Source organism: Alosa alosa, chromosome 9 (genome assembly GCF_017589495.1).
Source record: "Alosa alosa isolate M-15738 ecotype Scorff River chromosome 9, AALO_Geno_1.1, whole genome shotgun sequence".
NCBI lineage: Eukaryota > Metazoa > Chordata > Actinopteri > Clupeiformes > Clupeidae > Alosa > Alosa alosa.
In genome coordinates, this window is record NC_063197.1 from 29,328,904 (window position 1) to 29,351,146 (window position 22,243).

Here is a 22,243-nt window from a genome sequence, read left to right on the forward strand (position 1 = left end):
CAAGCAGCTTAGAAGTAGGCTAAGCATACTAAATTCGACATCTAAACAGTATTCTAACGTTAGCTTTGCGATACTGCTTGATTTCATAACTTAACTTAGTTTAGTCTCTTCAATGTAGCCCACTATGCTGTGATAAGACCTTAGAGTTCACTTCAATGCAGCAGTTTTGAACAAATTTATGCAGCATGGTCCGCGATGTTAAGCGGATTTAATGGCAATTTAGCCCAGGCGTCTTCTAACAATCCTTCAACAATCGTGAATATTTTGTTAAATGCACATGCAGAGGTGGGGGCAGCGGGCTCCCAGGAGAGCGTGGGCGGGGCAAGGAAAGGCTGCCGCGCGTAAAAGCGCAGCTCAATGGCAATGCAAGGATTTGACCTTATATTTAATTTAAATTAAATTAAACATAGAATATTCATCTGTGGCGGCCGATTTTTATTTCGTGGCGCCCCGCCACAGATTAGTCAATGTATGGGAAACACTGAGCAGTGTGGGATAAGGAAACTACATTAACCCTCAAGCCAGTATGTTGGAAATTGAACGTTCTAAAGAATATCTGGGTTCATTGAATTGAACATGGAATTTTAGAACCTTCAATTGTTGCGGAACGGAATCTTCTGTTAGAATGTTCAAAACTCCCCTGCTTAAGGGTTAAGTTAGATAATTGTTCTATTGACCGTAAAGGTGGTTACAACATTTTTGGGCAGTCCTCAGCAGTATTGACCAACTCTTGACACCGTGGGGCAATATGACTTCACCTTCTGGTGCATCCGCGCGTGTTATTCGTCCAGGGATGGCCCAGCCAGAGCAGCAGAGGCAAGGCAGGCCTGTGGGATGCAAACGTGTCCAGACCCACGCTTACGCCATGCCATGGGAGTCAATCTGGACACACACGCGCACGTACACAAACACACACGTACACAAACATACGCACACACACACACACACACACACACACACACACACACAAAGAATCTGGTGCTTCTATGAGGAGGAGAATGATGAGAGTGTACTCCGCATTAATCAACACCCCAGTGTTTCAACAGGCTCAATTTAAGGCTGGGTTTATCTAAAAAACGCATTTTTAAAAAGATCAGTGCTATTCTTAACATGACTGCTCTCTCAGGGATTTCATATACAGTATATCAAATCCATGAAGAAGTATTTTTTCCCCCAAAATGCTTAAATTAAGCAAATTAAGCTCAAAGTAGATGTCCCACCAGTCACACTGACGATCGTCTCCCTCAGGCGTAATGAGCGTTTTGATTCCTTAAGAGAGTGTTTCAGATCTACTGCAGTCTGACGGAGAGGAATCCCACTGGGATATTCATTTCAGGAATGCTTTGGGAAATATTATCTGCATCATGAATAGCATCATCTTTTTCTCTCTTTTGAAATTATTTTTTTTTTTCCTTCTTCTTTAGCCTCGTCAAAAAAGTCACCGGATATAACGGGAGCGGTTTATCACCTCACAAACAGCTCATTTGATTCCAAGAAAGCCATCCTCATATATTGAATGCTGTGATTTCCCGTTCTTAATCCCACAGATGACACAAACAACAATAACAGTGACAACAACAACAACAACAACAACAAAAAACAACAACAATGGTTTCTTCAAAAACAATTCAGGCACTTCTGGTCTAAATTTATTGGTGTCCTTCGCCATACTTTTCCAGTGCTGCGGCCCCTCTACATCGGGCTCTTCTGGCAAGGCTAGGAAAGGCGAGGCTCCACTCCACACTGACACAGGCATGATGGAATATTTTATTAAGCCGCAATGCTGTGATATATACACTTGAGTTTCAATCTCCCCAGCATGTCAAGGCCTGTGATAGACCACTCTGTCCTGTATCCTCTATTACGCTGGTCACACCCCAGCACCTATCTCTGTCCTGTCATAATGCGGCATCATAAAGCTCCCATAAAAAAAAAAGAAGAAAAAGAGGAAGAAAAAGAAGAAATAAATAGAGGATCATGTCTGGTTACCTGGTTTGCCCCTTTAACCGCTAGCACCACTAACACACATAAAACACAGTCTGGCATACCCAATAGACATCGCTAGGTTCACACTCACACACAAGAGAAGATGCAGAAGTGGCGTCTCGTCTTCATTTTTTTTTATTCGCGTTTAGACGAGCATTCCCAGGAGGAAATCTTTGTTTATATGAAGACGCAAGAGTATGTGATATTCGATTGGATATGCATTCCAGACCCCTTTAACCGCTAGCACCACTAACACACATAAAACACAGTCTGGCATACCCAATAGACATCGCTAGGTTTATATTACACTATTGAGAAGCAACCAGGCCTGACCTTGTGGAAGACAGGGGAAGAGTGAAGTAGGGCAGTGGAGATGGGGTGGGGGTTGGTGATGGTTGGAGCATTTTAACAAATGGATTAATGGCCAGTGTGAGTCATCTGATTCTCGTTAGCCTTCAGACAATCTAATCATGGTAATGGCATTGCAGGCCATCAGCAAGCAGGACAGGATGCTTCTGAATGGGTTCTTGCAGGAAAGCGACTCAAAAATCAAAACAATATTTCTCAAGGGGGCCATGGACGGGGGTTGGAATTGGGAGGGTGGTGGGGTGGTGGTTGGTTAATAGACACTGATGGCAGTGGAAAGTCATTAGTAGTGTGTTGGTGTTGGGGTTGTCGTGGAGATGCATTCTCCCACTGTTTCCCCTTGTCTCTGGAATGCAGGAATCTTGAGTGAGATCGCTAACTGATCATAGTCATCAAAAGCAGCGATAACAAGAGCAACAGAAAAGCATTATAAACACACATACAGATAAAAGGAAGTACACCAACGAAGAGAAATCAACCATTAAGATGACTTTTATCTTTGGTATCTTCAGTCTGGTACATTATCAGATAGGCCATCCCTCAACACCATGACACAGGGATATATGTGTGTGTGTGTGTGTGTGTGTGTGTGTGTGTGTGTTCCCGCCAGATAAAAGGGCCCTCTATGTAAAACAAACTGTTCTTTATGCTGCCTAAATATACTCAATCTCCTCTGGAATTTTGAGAGAATGGAGAGTGATATCGTGTCCGTGCCTGGGCAAAGCAAACACTGCATGTCAATCGTCTAACAAATGATGCAGCCTTCCTTCCATGAGCATTAAAGTCTAGACAAGAGCTTTTAGTTTGATACTGCCTAACACCTCCGCATTTGGACAATCATTGCCAGGAAGACAGAGTAAATTAGCCCAGCAATAAAAGAGACGCTCAGTAAATGATCACAAACACAGGAAACAGGAGCCAAAGGGACCTTTTTTTCTGTAGGCGGATTCCTAGCTTGACCTATCCGGCTTATTTGTGGCAGACTTCAAGAGTGTGGTCATCTGAATGGACATCAATGTGAAATTAAGCAGAAAATGGCAGTTTGAGTCAGTGGTGAATTTTGAACAGTTTCACTCACGGATGCTAATTGACCACGGTCTCCAAGGAAGCACATCAATTATTCCTCTGGCTGGCTCTTATAAACAAGTGTTACACAATTGTGTTGGTAATATGTTCCAATTTTTTGTTCTCGCCCTCAGGCCTAAAGGGAAAAGGATTTTGTGATGTTTTGTTAATGGTGTTGTCCTTGCTTACAAGCTTGAGCAAATGAAACTTGCCACTGAGATTTCCAGAAATACGGAGGGCAACTGCTTTTAATCCACTTACACTGTAAAATCCTCAGCACCGGCATGTAGGCTAATAAGACTTAGCATTTAGATCAATCCAACATGAAATGCATTACTTCCTTAGTGATTCATAGTCACGTGACGTCACAAGGTAGAACTGCGAGATGTTATAGAGGTTTCTATGGCAGTGACAAAATGGCTGCGGACTCCGAGCAGAACTATCAGGCACCTGCCTTTGAGCAGAAACTGCAAATAAAGACCCTTTTTCTCAACTTCATTTTTCACACATTTGGTGCCCGACTCACCCTGCTGACATGAATGGAAAGAAATGAAGCAACAACAAAAAAGAGAGCCTCAAATTGGCTCTTTATGAAAAGAAACACGTGAGAGAAGCGAAATGAGTCTTTTAAGCTAACATGTAGGGGGAGCTGCTCTGCTAGGCCTGACAAGCACACTGCTTTTCAGAGAGCCAGTCATCCTCACTGACGTCTCATTAATTGATGATATGTGGTGACAGGGAGCGCTGGCGCAATGAGGTGAACACAATAACAGAAGAGGGAAAACACACACACACACACACCCTCAGACATCCTCCCACTAGCGAGGCCCAGTTCCATATAACTTTTTAAAAACTGTCGCAGGGGAGGGAGGGAGGGAGGGAGAGGGAATTCAAATACATCAACAACATGTCATCGTTTCCCCCTCCCATTTCTACATTTGTTAGAACAATCCCGGCGGTTGAGCTTCGCCAGTCTTTGGTGCCTCTCAGCGTCTGATCAAAAGAACCTGCACTGATTCAAGACGCAAACAGCGCGCTTGTGTTAACATTTTAATGCCATGCTGAAAAACTACAAAGTGCCGCCCCTCTTCGTCGAGCTGACAGTTTTTACTTCAAAGCGGCAAAATCACCTTAACAGCTAGAATAGCGTGGCAAAAATCCACTTGCACACATTGAGAATGTTCATCAGACCTACAAGAGGATAATCAGCCCTCCATGATGGAAACATCTTTATGTACAGACAGGTCATGCTTACGAAAGATTCAGCGGGAGTGTAAACATGCCAATGCTCCAGAAAGACTTAATTTAAAATATAAATAAATAAAAAAAAATAGCTAAATAAAATCACATCCACACTGAAAAATATTTTCTTTACTGCGAGGCAGCAGTGGCTGACGGAAAACAGAGCCGTTTCATTCAGATCAACAGGTGAGTTTTCACCTCACGATATGACCACGGCTTTATCATAAGGGACTAACGACGTTCGAGATGACTAACAACGTAGGGACTGCTGCTAGGGTCAGATAAAAAACCCAATTACTCCTGGTAATTCTCATATCAAATAATGTCGTGTGTGCTTTCGGCATACTTTATTTTTAGCCTGATCTCCAGGGTACAAGTATTTGCAGATACCTCTGCTGGCTTACAGTCTGCACAGACGGTGAGTATTGTACTTGTGCTTTTTTACCCAAAGAGGGTATCTCCTGCTTGTGACCAAAACGATGGAGTCCGCCCGTTGATCTATGGAGGGATGAAACAACAACATTGCCAGCCAGACGTTGGTCGAACAACAAACAATGGCGACAGTAATTGAAAACCCTGGCTACTCTGTTCTCTGGGCTTGTTGTTCTTTGTGGGAGCACCTCGACTGTTCGGCTGATAGTTCAATCAGCAGATGTACAGCACAATGGCTGGCCAGTGATGTATTGTGGATTCCGGTCTCTTCCTGGTGAACACAGAGCAACCACTGAATATAGTAAGTGTTTTAAATGGGATAATAAAAAAAAGATAGTCCTGACAAAAACAACAACAACAACATGTCTCATGTCTATGGTCATTTATCACCCCAAATGCTGTTTGGGATTTGCATTTGTATTTGCATTTACAAGCTCAAATATCACTTATCCACTTAAGATCTTTGAGATCTCACAGTGTGAAATCTACCTCCCACAGACCCTGTAAGTGGCTACCCTGATGGACATTACATCGCCATAGCCACCACCACCACCACCACCACCACCACCACCACCACCTCCACCACCACCACCACCACCACCACCAAGGGGTGATAACAGTAACAATAACAGTGCTACTGCAATGGTTTAGCAGTAAAGAAAGAACATTTAGAGACTGATGTCTCACTTGGCATCGCAAGCCAATATGCACTTGGCAAAAACAGAAGTTGGGAAGTGGCTCCTGATGCACAGAGGGCAGTATGGCGTTACAATCTCCCAAAACTGTTGGTTTCCCATTACACAACACGTCTCTTTTCAACGTGTAATCACCAAGGGTTCCCATAAAAACAAAACAAGAAAACATTGCCCGTAGCTCTGTCCACTATCTTAAGTCTCACTTTCCCCCCTCAAGGCCTCAAAAACACAGCACAAAAAAAACAAAAACAAAAAACATAATACAGCCAATAAATGAAATTGAGCAAATCGTTGGCTCAGCAATGAACCCAAGTGAAGCCATGGTGACGACTGCCCCAGGCTCCAGTTACATAAACACACATTGGAGACGGCAGACCTAGATGAGAGGAAGCCTCAGTAGTTTCAGGTCAACATGGCTACATCTGCCACTGCCAAAACAAAGACTAACAGGTGCTACTTTCATGGCACTGGGGGGAGCGCACTCTGGGATGTGGAGGTTTCAGTAGCAGCAGCACAAAATATCTTCCAGAGTGAAAATCACACGGAACAGAAACAAATGGCTACCACTATCAGCCACACAGCTCAAAAGAACTACATGCACCCTGCACTGTGAACATTGAACTGGTCTGAACTCACACTTGCAACCTCAGCCAATGGAGGCAGGCATTCTAGCAAGGAGGCTAAAAATTAATGGGACCAGCGTCTGTTGCTAGCATGTCTATTTAAGGTTTCAGGGAGTGAGGTTTATTCACTGCACAGCATTGTGTGCCTGCTGACTACTGTTACATATAGTGAATGTTGACACCTTGCACACCATTATATTTATTATGTTTTATATAACAGTTAAATTATGACAGAAATTCTATTTTTTGCTGAACCAGGCCTTTAACATTATGTTTAAACATTAGGGTACGTCATTGCAAATGTGATGGATAAGTGGCTGGCACAGCACCAGGAGTGATTTGCTTCCCAATTGACTTCCCACTATGCTGACGCAATCATAAATCTCACTGTCAGTAATGCGGCTGGAACCATAACAGTAAAGCCTCTGGCAACACTAAAAACATGCCATTATATGCATTAAGAGCACAAAGTTGCTGGGGTGACAAATGTGATGTATTTACAACCTGTCCAGATACATTCTAACCACCGCTAGTGGTCTTACAGGCCAGCATGGCTTGGCCTCGACGCATTTCATTTCTTTAAGAGTTTAAATAGCTTATATTTTATCAACTTTTTTGCTCATGTGGTCAGATTTGACAAGTAACGTAAATGACAATTACTGTACTGGATGGCACATATAAGAAATGTTGTCAGTATGCAGTGTTGAAACTGCAGTATCTAGACATCCAAGTCAATAATCTAAACAGACAAGACCTAAAGGCTAGATGTACACAGCTTTTTAAATCCTACAGACTTATTTCTCCCCCACATTTGTGAGACTGATCTGTATTGGGCAAAATTGTTCACTTTGTGCGAAGCAGCATCATTTCATGACAGGATGGGATTGTGGGTAAATACAGCACAGTAAATACGGTAAGGCATCAAGCCTGCGAGAGCTTCTGCAGAGGAAACACTTTCATCGGCCACCACTGCTCGCTCATCGTCACATTCCTCCCTAACACACTTTCCGAAAAAACTGGGGCACACTTAACAAGCACGGTCACGGTGACTCCGAAGGACTCCACGGCATGCAGCTGACTGAGGTGGAGCAGCTCTGTTCCGGCCAGATCGGTTCCCTTGTCAGCTGCCGTCGGCTTGGAAGCAGGCTATCGGCTATGTGTGAGCAAGATGGCAGGAGCCAACGAAAACAACACCCCCCTACCCCCAACACACACACACACTCACACACACAGCAGATGCCTCGTCCCTCTGTGCTCACTGTGCAACAGCTATTTACACAAACTGTGAATTTAGTGCATTTGCTGAATCCTCCCCCTTAACACACACACACACACACACATTTACACAAAGTGTGAATTCCATGCATTTACTGCCTCCTCCCCCTTGACATACACAAACACACACAAACTGTGAATTCAATGCATTTGCTGCCTACCCCCTTGACAAACAGACACAAACATTCTCTCTTGGTCGATCACACACACACACACACACACACACACACCAGGTTCAAATAAACCCAATTAAATAGTTAGCACTAGCCACAACAAACCAACAACCACCAGCCTTTTCTCTCTTGACGTTCTCAAGAGAGGCCTCTCAAATGCTATCCGCAACTCAACCCAAACTCCGCCCCATCCAAAGAGTGCTTCACCTCCACTGTGCTGGGTGCTCAATCTCATTAGCACAGCGTGGCTACCTGCTGTGTCAACCAGCCTGGGTGGTGCAAAACACACATAAATAAATAAATAAATAAATTAATAAACAAATACGGGCCAAAACAGAGATTTCAAACACACACACAAACACACACACACCCTCCCCTTTAATATGTTTACGCTACCACTCATCCCTGAAATTACACATAATTTACGAATGTGGAGAGCATGAGTGAGCACAGGCACAGAGAGAGAGAGAGAGAGGCAGAGATGCACAGAGAGAGAGAGAGAGAGAGTGAGAGGTAGAGTGAGGGTCCACTCCATAGAAAAGCAAAGGGCAGAGTGTGGCGTGATAGGTAGGGATGCAGAGTGGATAGATGCCATAGTACTAATTACCAACAGTGCTTTGCTTTCTGTTTACTACTGAGGGGCTGCTCACTGTTGACAGGGCCCAGAAATTCATAAACAGAGGGCAGAGGCAAAAAAAAAAACAGCTGCCCTGGCAACAGCCAGGCTTGACCCCTGGTATCACTTCAGGGCAACACACACACACACACACACACACAGCACCGGGCCCACGCCACTACATCCGTGGGCACACAACACTGCTTGCAATACAGTCTGGGTGCCCTCTGGCTGCATATTAAAAAAATCTAGCAATTTATGCTTCTGTTGAACACATCAGGAGAACTAAATCACATTAGATTCCGTTTACTTTTAAGATGAGCATCATACATTAAACAAATTCGGCAAAAAAACTATTCTATAACACATTTGTATACTGGTTCAGACAGCTAAAAGAAAAACAATGAAGTTATGCACAAAAGTAAGATATTTTAATGCAGAAAGCTTGCAGCGTCTATCTATCCTCGTCTAATTGTATAAGCAAAACTGATATGCCATCCGACTTAGCACCACTGCAATGATTAACAAGACGCAAAACTATCATCATTATGCTAAATGACGCAAAAGTCAGTAATTTGGTACAGGATTTTCCGAGCGTTTAAGTATGGAGCTGAAGTTGGTGGATGCGCAAAGACTGCCACCCATTCCGCACTTGCAGCTCTGCCATACGTCATAGTATTAAGCAAGTGTATTTTTTTTTACAACTGACCGGACATGGTATATAGCAAGACTACAGTGGACCAACATACATGCACCCAAATCAGTTAGACATTGCCAATTTATAGAAATTATTGACAAGGCTATCCAACGCCTCTAGGGATAGCATAAAACTGATCACCGACTGATACTGGGCGACGCATTAGAGACAAGATTCCACTCGACCTTTGAAATAAAAAACGAAATACAAGCCAAACAAGTCTAATTCCAATGACCATGCAATGTCGTGCATTCAATGTCGACAGAGGCTGACGTGCTAGTGCATTCCGTCTGTAATTCCTAAAGAAGCGTTGCGCATGCAAAATACACATGAGTGTAAACGAATGCGCCAAAATTGGATATCAAACCCAATTTGCACCCTCATAACTAAAAACACTACGACCTTCGTTCAAAGGTGGTATTTAGATTGGAAAGCAAATGGCGGAAAGTCCGGGTGAAAGTACCGTTATTTCTTCCCGGTAGCTAAATGTATATTGCGGATCGTGGTAAAGTCAAAAGGCTTTTTGAAGACAAACTAGGTGATGCGTCTCATTTCGGTTCGATATTGCTGGACATGACAACATATGTGTAGCGTTCGACAACGACACGATGGGCGCTGCATACAGTTCATGTTCACTCAAGTCCGTAATAATTGATCATTATCTCAATGATTTTAACTCTGGCCTTGTAGGCTGACACTCTTCGCCAACGATATATTCTTAAATCATTTACCTATAGGAAAGGTACACTGGCAAGATATACGTTTAAAAACATTGAATTCACATTAGTCTACAAGAAAGCATCATTCAACGATAGGTCACTCATGTTGTAGGTTATGCCACTGTCACGCTCATTTAAAACATCACCATGCAATTAACGATCATTTAACTGTGGCTTATCACGTCTCGTTTCTATTTGGGGAGGAAATATATATATACTCATATAAGTTCTTATCACTGATGGTTTCTTAAAGTCTACTTTATAAGTTGTCTAAATCAAGCACAGAGACCTGAGACAACGCTGTGTTAAGCAATGTTACATGGCATTTCTCGGAGAACGTTAAAGATTGATACAGCTGATGTGACACCGTGCATACAGGTGAATCCGTTAATCTTCTTCTTACTGAAATTAGAATCATAGCATATGCCCAGTTCAACGTAACAGGTTCCAGTACACGGACTGCCCGACCGGAGATGCCTTGGTCCTGGTATTTGCCCATGAGGCGTGTACATAGCCGTATCGATCTCTGACAATCTGTGAATCGATGCACACTGGTCTGTAGAAAGCTTATAGTGGGACATAAAACAATACGTTTTCACATCAATGATATCTGAACTCTGGAACAGAAACAATCGCGTGCATTAGCTACTTACAACAACAGTCCACAATTTTACACGAGACCAGACCAGCGACCATTTCAACTTACGCTCAGCCATAATGTTGGTTAAAAGAAAGCGCATAACAACACTGAAAGCACAAAAACTCACTGTCTTTGGTGTCCTCGGTCGTTTTCATATTCTTGAGTAAACAGTAACCACTTCGCGTCCCCGGTCGACTTGAAAGAGAAATAATATCCCTTCCCCTCAGTTCAAGAAACCTAGTGCGATTCCAAAGCTTTAAAATAGGCGTCCTTTAAAGCCTTCTCGCACCCAGCGAAATTCGTGTATATTCCTTATGGTGCTTTGAAGCAAAACAGTCCAAAGCGTGAATCGTATCGTTGGTAAAAGTCTTTTTTAAAACGTATATTCTCCCCGAGTTGAAGCGGCGTGTTTCCGAGTTTTGCTCATTCAGTCTTTCGCCCTCTGTCCCCCGCGCTGTGACAGGTTCTTTTCTCTCGCGCGCTCTCAGTCGGTCACGGTCTCGCTCTCGCTCGCTCCCTTTGGCTCACAGGTTGCTCGCTGACATTCTCGGGCTCTCTCGTACCCCATCGGTTATTTACGGAATTTCTGAGAATAATTTGTGATTCTCATTGTTACCAATTCAACGCAATCAAATTCATCTAAACATCTGTGTCAGAGCATAGCCCACATTTAATACCATTTAGTGAGATTTGCTCTTTAATTTATCCAAAATAATGTTAATTGTGTTCAGTTTCAAACAAAAACAAATAACTTCACCATAATAATCAGGCATCATATATAACCAAACAATTAACATTTCATTTAAAAAAAAAAAAACATGCCCATATCTAGTTAGACTAGTACAGAACTAATTCGGTTTGTGCCAATTATTCATATAACATATTAAGTCAAATGCAGTAGGCTGCTGTAGTAATTAGTGTAGAAAGGAATAATTTACTCTTTCAGATCCTCTCAGTGGAACTAGGGAATGCATCTCAGTGCTAAAAAGATAATAAGACACTTTATAAATGTGAGAGCTAAAGCCTATTTTTATCCCAATGTTCTGTGGGATTTTGTGTTGATGTAGCTCAGATATATCATAATATTAGGGAGTGCAGCATGTGCAACATTTTTTTGCTGTTTATGACTATTTCTGTGTACACAGCGGGATCATCATCTTAGCATGCCTCAGTTACACTGTGAACAGATCAGAACTACCCCTGAAGCCATGTCAGAAACAACTTATGACTCATGGTCATAGATGATGTTTGGGGCAATGATGTCATAGATGATGCTAGGGGGGAGGGGGGCATTAGGGGCATTTTTTCCTTCTTTTTTTCCAAAATGTATTTGTTATTTTATAGGTGTGATAATGGGCTAAAGTCAAATAAAGTCAAATGAAGGCAAGTCTGTTCGAAAATAGCGAAATGTGGAAAAAGTGTTTGGACCGTGACTGAAAAGATCAGTGATGAAAGTCAGTAGCCTAACGTTAAAAATATGTTTAGACAAATACAAGAGAATATATTGATACACAGACATATTGATACCCAGTCATATGAGTCAAAACACATCAGAGAGCTATTTTAAGATTCTCCCCATCCAAACATTGACCTGTTTACAATTACTGAGTAACAAGTTCTGCATGTCCTGAAAACCAGATTAGTTTATTCAATCAAGTGTGAAAAATTCATATGCTAATTATATTTAAAATAAGTTCATTAAAGACAAATGAGCTAAAAAGGTTTGCTTGTCAGTCTGTTTTCCATTCACCCCTTGACTAAAAATGTATTTTGATTATGGCATGAACTTACTGTGCTAGCGGTTGATTATGGCATGAACGTACTGTGCTAGCGGTTTACATATGTACAGTATGTGTGTACTCAAAAAGGATGCGTATGAAGGGAATGTCATACCCCCTTGCATCTTCAAGCTGTGACAATGCACTCTATTCGTGTGATTCACGAATGGCAAGATGTCTTTAATTAAGATGGCTTACCTGACTCTCCTTCGGACACTGAGTGTCCCTCGTCCATTAGCTCTAAGCAGGCGTGTCTGCAATCTAGACATTCTTCAGGGGAAAGTTTACAAAGTCTCACTTGCGTGCTTAATGTGATATACATTTTAGCATATCAAAATGACTTGATGATATTTTATTGTTAAGTATTAATATGTTGTTAAGTATTAATATGTTAATATGTGATCCTATATCAAGGAGGAAAGAAGTGTTTCTTAAATATAAGTAAGTAATGCAATGGGGTTTCTCACCTCACTTACTCAGTTATCAAATGGCAGTCTTTTACCCATCCATGTGTTCTGAGCAGGCACAGATTGACGTATTGCACTCTACATATAGCTCACTTGTCTGTAAAAGGTTTCAGGTTCAGTAGACAGGAAATGCAACCTAAGAGATGAGAGGATGTCAAAGATCCTAACCCGTTTCCAAAGGCCATTCACAGGCCTGCGTAAAAACTACAAAGTGACTGACAGATGTCCATGCAAATGCATCAATTCAAATACTTTCAGGCTGAATTCTCATTCAAATAGATGGCATATACATTAATTTGTGACATAAGAGAAATAAGCTGGATCAGCACAAAATAAAACTGTTTGTTTTGTCACAGCCTCGATGCATGATATAATGACTCAGTGAAACAATTAAACTGTTCCTTGAAAGAGAACTGAATTTGCATACTGTTTAATATCCCTTCTGTATCAGTGTAGGCTTGTTTACAAAGTAGCACAGCCATTACATCTGTGCCATCGTCAGTATGTTAATACCTCTCTATGTGCACAGAGTAGTATTAGTCAACTCGGACAGGGAAACGATTGTTACTCAATGTGACTTTAATGGCATGCCCTTATATGGGAGTGCTGAAAAATTACATAGCAATTACCTTTTTTAAGCAGCAAGGCTATTTCTGACTACGGCCCTTCGAGACGCCTTAAGAATGGGAGGTAGAACATCCAAAACTGGGATAGAGGTTTGCTGGTGGGTTGCACCCAGTCAGGCTTAAAAATAAAATGCAAGACGAAAGAAATATGCTGTTGGCCAAGGTGAAATCAGATTACTCTGCGTGGAAAAATACAGATTCAGTGTTTTGCAATAAAAGGATTCATTTGATCTTTTGAGAAGTCTTTGTGTGGGTAGTAACAGCAGAAACAAAATGAAACAAAGCTGCATTGGAGATGGACGGTTTTCATGAGCTGACAAAAAAATGAGAATTTTGTTGCTGAATACATAAAAATGCTCTTACAGCTTCAAGACAGAATGAGGTATAAGAGTGACATGAAACTACACACGTTGTCTATATATTGTATACTGTTGTGTCATATTTTAATTGAAATGCAATATAAACAGGCATGTGTTTGTGTTGCATTTTAATTAACATAATCACTGCAAAATAAGATTTATTGACTGCTGGCTCTGTGCTTACAGTTAACACCCACACACACAGAGCGATCCTTACTGGATATGCTGTAAGTGTTTCCAGGCAAGACCTATTCACAGTTGTGCCTGCATTAAGTGTGCTGTTACTGAATCTGGGCTCTTAAAATACCCACATATGGACTGAACACTAACGTTTCATTGTTTCAGCAACAATGCATAAATGCCTTATTTGCTCTTGTATGTGGAATTCAATAAAATGTTGATCATTAGAAAATACAATTGATGTTATCACTAACTGTTATTTTTACAGTAATTAAAGAAGATATTGCTTTCTCATCTGCCCTCTCACTTGTGTACGGACAGACATAACGTCACTCGTTTAAAACATGCACCCGACATTTTGTTGAACCCTTCCACTCTAATATGGATGGATTGATCGGAGCTGTAATAGCTTCAGCAGCAGACTGTGCAGATGGCTACACACAAAAGGCAAAACAGCATGGCCCCCATTTCCTGGGCCCCAGAGGGACGTCACTTTCCCCCTTTTTGACAGCATTTGGCCCCTTATGAACTGTAGGGCAATCTCCTCAATCACTTTATACCTGCACACAAAGAATGGGTCAGGCCAACAATTCAATTAAAATGAGTGACCCGCCCCCTAATCACATCACTGAAAGCCTTACGTTTCATTAGTAGCTTACCCTAACCCCCTTGAAAGCATTTTTTCTTCCTCTCACTCAAGAGGATGTTGCCGTGCCTCTTATTTCAATCTGTTGATTTAATTAAGAGGGATAGCAGTGGGCTCCGAGCTCCTTTGTTTTGCCTGTGGTCTCTACTATGAATGCAGGAGTGCTCTGTGACAATGAGAGTGTCTACTGTCCTGGGCGGCTGCCGATTGCGCATCAGCTGAAAGCGCAGCAGCATTAGGTGCTTGTGAGAGGAGGGTACTGGCCGTGCCATTGTTGTGTGATTACTGGTGTCCTCCCATTACACTTCTCCCAATCCTCGCAGGCTGTGGTGCTGGCTGCCGTGGCATGTACTCCTCTTGCCCGTGCTGTGCCTGGTTTCGTGGATAAGAAAAACGGATACAATAGTCACTCATCTGAACAACCAGCCAGGAAGATAAAGCCGTCTTATTTAAAAAGACAATAATCCCAAACTGGAGAGACAGAAATTGATTTAGAAGTTTAGTGAGTGCTTTATGTTGGACTTGACAGTGACGGTTCAGGGTATTTCTGAGTAAGAAGGGTTCATGGTTTCTGTGAAATACATGTAAGGTATCTTTAGTGAACAAGAAAAATGTATTAAGTGTGTAGATTTATTTGGGCATCATTAAAAAACAATCTCTCATTGGCTGGCAGTCTCAAATCTGTGGCAAAACATGATGATTGTGCTGTATCTCTTCACCAAAACATGGCAGAATGTTATGATCATTCTCTACACTAATTTTCAACAAGACTCTGGAGAACACAATACTATGGATGAAAAGACTCTGCATTAAGACATCAAATTCTTTCAGTGTTGTTGAGCAGCTACTGCTTTTGTTTCCTTTGTGTGTGACAGGAAAAAGGCTTGGAGGAGGGGGAAGGGAGAGTTAAGGACAAACAAGCGTCTCATAGTCGTGCATCATCCACAAGTGCTCTGAAGACAGCATGAGCAAGTAGTATTAGCGGTGAGTGACCAGAATCCTTTTCTGTTGTGCCTGTTCAAGACTGAGTGAAGTTAAGACACACTCAACAAGAGAAGAGACGGATGCGTCTGATGAAAGAGGTCTGCAGGACCTCTAAAGATCAGCTTGCCCTGACCTCTCTAATACTCAAAAATCATCAAGACATGAGACAACCTTTTATTCTATACGTGTCCTTACTGCCCTCAAGACTTGTACATTTAAAGGTGCAGTTTTCAATTGTAAATCCAATTTTAAAAGACTTTTTGGCAAATTTAGCGAAGTGCTCTACACCGTTCTCTTGCTGTCCAAATCTCTGGTGTTGATATATAACTCTAGCTCTGTAAATGGGACGGGAACATAGTGACTCAGTTCAAGCCGTAAACAGTCCCAGCCAATCAGCACCATGCTTCAGGAACACGGAAAGGAGGTGTGTGTGTTTAGCTGATAACTACACTGTAGATGTCGTCATGAGATGTTTCTGGGTGAGGGATAGGCTGTAGTAACATATGATAACACGCACCTGCGTCAGTGGGTCAGGAGCAGGAGTGGCATTTATTGCTTAAGAGACGACTTTACAAAAAGAACACTTATTGCCGGGAGAGCAGAGCAGGAAGAGCTTCTTCTTTCAAGCTTGAGAGAAAACCCAACTCAACCTCAGTTGTCACGGAAATCTTGGGCCTACTCAACGATGTTGACATAGTTATTTATTACTTACAGTTTTTTCTGATTGCTAAAGCAAATTTTGTAACTATGGATTTTTTTGCAAAACTCTACACACAAATGGCAAAACCTCTCACCCAGTAGCAGTGAGAGCAGGAGCGCTCAACTCCAAATCTCAAGGTGTTTTCGTATCAAACAGTAAACACAAGCCATCACAATAATAAGCACACAATGTGCCAACTACACACTAATGGTATAAATAAAAAACACATCTGGCTTTTGCTTTCTCTGTGCACAAGGTAGGCTATGTCAGTTTGAGGTAATACTTTTGTCATAGTTCTGTAAACATACAGGGATCCAAACATCAAGTATTAGTGTTTATTTAGACACATAAAAACTAACACAAGTTGTTTTTTTCCGTCAAAACACAAAATAGTAATTTCACAGAGAAAAACAAAAAAATCAGTCTACATCGTGTCGTCTCTCTGGGTCCGGCCACAAAATTTCATCTACATCACATGCAATGTTCTCTAGTCCAAGGCACCGGGGAAAATATTCTGGAATGCCGTATCCAGGCCTGACATGACAATATCCCCACATGTAGACTGATTGTTTTGCCTGTAAAAGGGCTAATTTTTTCTCTTCTTACCCTTCCTCTTCCCCCTCCCCATCCTCCTCTTGCTCCTCCTTGTCCTCTTCCTCTAACTTCACCTCCTTGTCCTTGTCATTCTCTCCCTCTCACTTCTTCACCTCCGCATCCTCTTCCTCCTCTTCTTCCTCCTACTTCTTCACCTCCACGTCCTATTCTTCAGCCTACTCTAATTCTTACCTTTCTCACTCTTCCTGCTCCCTCTATTGTACCCATTGTACATTACCTGTGGCTTAGTGCTTAGGCTGATTGCAAAGTGAACTCAAAGTTTTCACATGAGAAAGTGTGCCAAAGAGTTGGCAAAATATCGAAAATAATAGCCATACATGTGTATAGATTTGCTAGGAGTGTGTTGATCATTTGGAAATTGATTGTAAAGCATGAGTTGTGTTTACAGTTCTGCAAAAAGAGTGCTGTGTAGTGAATTGTGCCTACTGTTGTGCAAAGTGTGTGTTACAAAATTGCAAACTGAGTGCAAAGCAGTGTTTGTGCTTTTAGTTTTGCGAACTCAGTGAGTGGTTTTGCTATAAGTATTAATAGTTTTAGAAATTGTGCTATAAGAATCACAGCGGTTTTTAAGCATTCAGGAAAAACTGTAAGAGACGACTCTACAATGAGAACACTCAATACAGAGAGAGAGAGAGAGAGAGAGAGAGAGAGAGAGAGAGAGAGAGAGAGCAGTGCAGGAGGAGCTATTTCTCTCAATCTTGAAGAGAAAACCCAACTCAACCTCAAGTTGTCACGGAAATCTTGGCCCTATTTAAAGATGTTGACCTTTTCAGGCCAGCGCTGTCATAGTTACCTCTTAAACCACCTCAGCATACAAAACCACTCTGCGGCTAATCAAGCCAGGCTATACAGCACACACGCAGGGCGTTTGGTCTAATAAAGTGGTGACACATTAACCCGTCTGTCTTTCGGCCAGATGCCTCTTCAGATTCCTGAACCAAGGATACTGATGGCATCAACATCTTTAGTGATGAATAGTCAAGTTTAAGTAAAGCTGAGGAATCCAGAAAAATAGCTCCCAATCTGTTCTGATCCTCTGTGAAGGGAAACCAGTTTGAGAGCTGATATACAGCAGTAGGAGTGTTGGCTTCTGTTTGTGTGTGTGTGTGTGTGTGCACACTTATGCATGTGTGTATATGTGTGTGTGTGTGTGTGTGTGTGTGTGTGTGTGTGATGCACTTATGCATGTGTGTATGTGTGTGTGTGTGTGTGTGTGTGTGTGTGCACACTTATGCATGTGTGTACAGTATGTCTGTATGTGTGTGTGTGTGTGTGTGTGTGTGCTTGTCTGTCTGTGAGAGCGAGAGAGTGTGATGCATTAGTACTAGCAAGAGAGCTGAGAGGCACTGTAATTATATAGCAGAGGAGTGGGAGTGATGGCGCAAACATTAGATGCGGCGGCCCTCAACTTGGGCCGAGGACGCGGTGGAGGTCATTAGAGCTGTATTAACCCACGTCCATCTCCTCTTCCCGGCTTCCAAATCTCTCCTACAGTATGTGTTATTTATGCAGTCGGACAGCAGACATGTACTACAGACAATCTTGATTCGATCTGGGGTTGCATGATGTTGATTACTGCTTTGATGTGTCCACTGCCTAAACAAAACAAAAAAAGCGAGCACAAATCTCCTTGCAAGATTTTTTATTTATTTTTTTTCCGTTCTATTTCATCACTTTGGATTCTTTTTATTTAGCAAAAAACAAAAGCAAAACAGAAACAAAAACAAAACAAACATGAGACAATGTGGTCCATTCCAGCACTGTAATTAAATCCTTTTCTCATATAAAATTACAAGCAGCATTGACTCTGTTTGCAAAGATGGATTGACACCACACCACACAGTCGATGGATACTCCTGTTTGTGCAGAGAGAGAGAGAGAGAGAGAGAAAGATAGAAAGAGAGAGAGAGAGAAAGAGAAAGAGGGAAAGATTGAGAGAGTAAGAAAGGCAAATCAAAAAAGAGTTCCCCCCATCTGTTTCCATGGCTCATCCCTACAGCACAGGGAACTCTGGGGAACGCCTGGAGTGAACATGCTCCGCTAAGTTTTGTCCATGCGCCCAGGGGAATGCCCTGCACACTGGGCTGGCTCTAACAAGTGCCCATGAGCAAAATTATGGCACGACCACAGCACTGTGCTAGAGTAAGCTGTCACCATTTGTCCTAGACCTCTCATAAGGGAAAGTTTTTCAAGGGCATGCGTGGTCGACTTATTTATATTTTGCTGTACATTTGACAGACATATTTAATCTTGACACAGTAATCCATATGCAAGACAGCTGTAGAAGGTGTTGTTTATTTATTTTTCTGAACAGTGACAGGAAAATATTAAAAATAACTATTTGACAGTTTAAATGTCAAGTTCTCAAGGCTGGAGGTGTGTCTCCCCACTTGTTTTATGTCTGATGAAGGGCTAAGGCCCGAAACGTTACGCGTGGTGATATACCATTAAAAAACGCTAAGGAGCAGATACTGGTGTGCGGACTCATCGTTCTTATCTCTGTATCTGCTTCTCTGTCCAGCACCCAGTATTCGTCGTTTTTGGATGTGCGTGCTGTATCTTTGAACTCTCTTCTCAAGGCTCGCAATTATGTTTTAATTTCTGCGATTGGCTTTTTTTTTTTTTTTGATGCAGAGCAGATGATGAATTTGTCAGCCAGTTCTGGGTACAGTATGTGCTCTCTCTCCGAGTCCTCGGTCGACCCACTCAGACACCAGTCAGCAGGGCCACTGTGGCGGGTAACACGCCCTGGCCCTGAAGCTAATGCCACAGCATGGGGCCAGTCCTCCATTTAAGCCCCCCCCTCTGCCCTCCGAAAGATGTGGGCTAAGGTGGGTCGAGCTTGTCGGAGCCAAGCGTCAGGCTCTTTCTGGGCTGCAGAACAATATCTGCAGCTTCCAGCGGTGCCAAAACTCTCACAGCAGCCCGGGAGCAAAGGTTGCGCTTTGATTGTCAGGTACTCTTATTGTTCTCCCCCACATGACGAAAATGGGCTCTTTCTCTCGACCCTCACCATGACAAAGTGTTTTTTTTCTCCCCCCCTTTGTAGTGCTTGGTTTCCTCATCCATTTTCTTTTTGCGGTCTACTTGCACTGGGCCCACCATGCAGTGCCATCTCACCTTAATGTAGTATAATTATGTATTTACTCTATCAGTCATGCATAGTTTACTTGGAGCACTATAGACTAAAACACTTTGTCTGTTACTGTTTTAAACTGTGCAGTTTTATTCCCTGTGCAGGAGGGATATGTTGTAGTAATGCTGCTAGTTATTTAATGTTTGCAGGGTCTGAAGACATGAGTCAATTGTGATTCAGCAATGCATTTGACAATGGAGAGGATTCGTTTTAACTCAACTTGACACACAACCTTGAAGCTATCGATGAATAAGCTGGTACGGAAAAACACTGAGACATCAGCGCTGACAGTGGGGCAGGGCAAAGTGAAAACGATTTTGTGATGCTTTGCAAATGTCATTTTATAACAACAATTTCCCCAATGCTGAAGTGATCATATCTCATGCATTATCATAATATACCGACATATTAGAGCCTTGAGAATTAGACCGATTAGAGCATCTGGAAAACTAAAAGAAATGATTTGCTTGAAAGCAGTATCTGCAGGCATATCATTTTCAGCTGTCCAGTTGTACATGATGGTTGATAAGTAATCAGCCATCCTACTAATTGTGTTCATAGGTACAGCATAGACAGAGTCTGTGCTCATTAGTGTCCAAATGTTTTGATATTATGTGATACTCAGCGATTATGTGTTTCTTGTAATAATCCTTCCAAATTATTTAATAGTCATGGCCGTGGTGACAATCTTTGTAATTGCATACTGCAGTGCGATGCTGTGCGGTTCTCTAGGATTATTCAATGTGGCCTTGTGGACTCCGGCAAGGATGCCGCTGTCTCACTGAATGTGTTAATAATTATAATTGGTTGCATGCCTCGTTTGTTTCTTAGTTTTCAGTCAGCACTTCTTGGCTGATTAGGTCCCTGACGTCATCTCCACAAAATCTGAACGCACAGAGGAACACCACCAATTCCCCCCAGAGAGGGACAGAAAAAAGATATCAGCCTGGTTAATTTTTAATTCCTTGAATGCAAAGCTGTGTTCTGGTGGCAAAGCGCTCTAATGGCCCACAGATAAGATATCCCGTTCCTTGGCTCAAGAGTATAGGGAATGATTGCCCAGTCCCGGGTGGATATCATTAGAACACCACTATGGAGAAAAACAAACCACTTAAAGGACCCTCTAACCAAGCGACCGGCCTGAAAGCATGACGAAAAAAATGCCCTGGATTCACAGATTACTCACAAACAAAGATGTGAGGCAGTTCACCCCAAGTCATCCCACGTTTAATCAAAGTCTGTGGTGTCCCTGGTGGTTGAAGTTGACACAGGAGCTTTTGATCCATCAATAGAGACATGACCATGGAATTAGCCCTTATAACATCCTACGAAAAAAGAAACAAATAAAAATAATAAATTTAATCTTGATTAATTAATTAGATATTCCTAATTCGAAAAAGGGCGTACAATATATGTTTCAGAAGGTCTGTCTAGAAATATGACAACGCAATGAGACAATTTTTTTTTGTGCAAATCTTCCAGGCCCTTCCAGGCACTGTTTTTATTACATAAATGTATAAGTATAATAATCCGCTAAATTAGGTCATTTGAGCTATTTCCCATGTTTAGGAGGAAATGGGTCCCATTCTCCCCGAGCCCTGACGGACATTAAAGATGATGATTGATTTTAGTGATGCGTCTGCCTCCATGGGGGTTTGGAGGTGACCTTTCAGCACTCGAAGACGCAGATGTGAGATTCTTTTTCCATGACCAAATTGTACACATGCCTCACTTAAATGGCGGAACAAATTATAGCATAGTAGGGAGTGAATTTAAGAGAAAACAAGGGGAAAGCGAAATCTGCTTTAGGTTGCAGTACACACACATTCATAATGCTATGACATTATTGAGCCCAGAATGCTGACTTCATCTTTTGGTGAAAGATCCCTGGCAAGCAAAAAGCATAAACATAAATGCACACATTCCTTCCTGGGTGTTAACAGATACTTGCCCTCTGTGATAGATAAAGGGAGTGTTGCTTTGTGCTGTCCCACTGTAACTGATATAGAAACAACTTAAACATAAGGACAAACAAGGCATTTAGTGTCCATTGTGTGTCTTTGTGTGTGTGTAAGTGTCTGTATGAGTGCGTGTGTAGGTGTGTGTGTGTGTGTGTGTGTGTGTGTGTGTGTGTGTGTGTGTGTGTGTGTATGTGTATGTGTGTGGTTGCTGTCCTGCCCAAATCATGTCCTGAGGTCATTAAGGAGGTCACCCTTTGTGCCC

General features: G+C 42.1%; 1 protein-coding gene across 24 annotated transcripts in view; it reads right to left on the reverse strand.

The window, feature by feature from the left end:
- Positions 1–11,003, reverse strand: part of ptprfa (protein tyrosine phosphatase receptor type Fa) — a 226,507-nt gene extending 215,504 nt beyond the window's left edge. For 12 of the 24 annotated variants that reach the window (XM_048252143.1, XM_048252149.1, XM_048252142.1 and 9 more), the window contains exon 1: positions 10,657–11,002. The gene's annotated coding sequence lies outside the window, so the exon portion shown is untranslated. Of the gene's footprint in view, positions 1–10,656 lie in introns of all 24 variants that reach the window. The other 12 variants (XM_048252134.1, XM_048252131.1, XM_048252130.1 and 9 more) reach the window with 2 other exon arrangements.
- Positions 11,004–22,243: the final 11,240 nt, after the last annotated feature.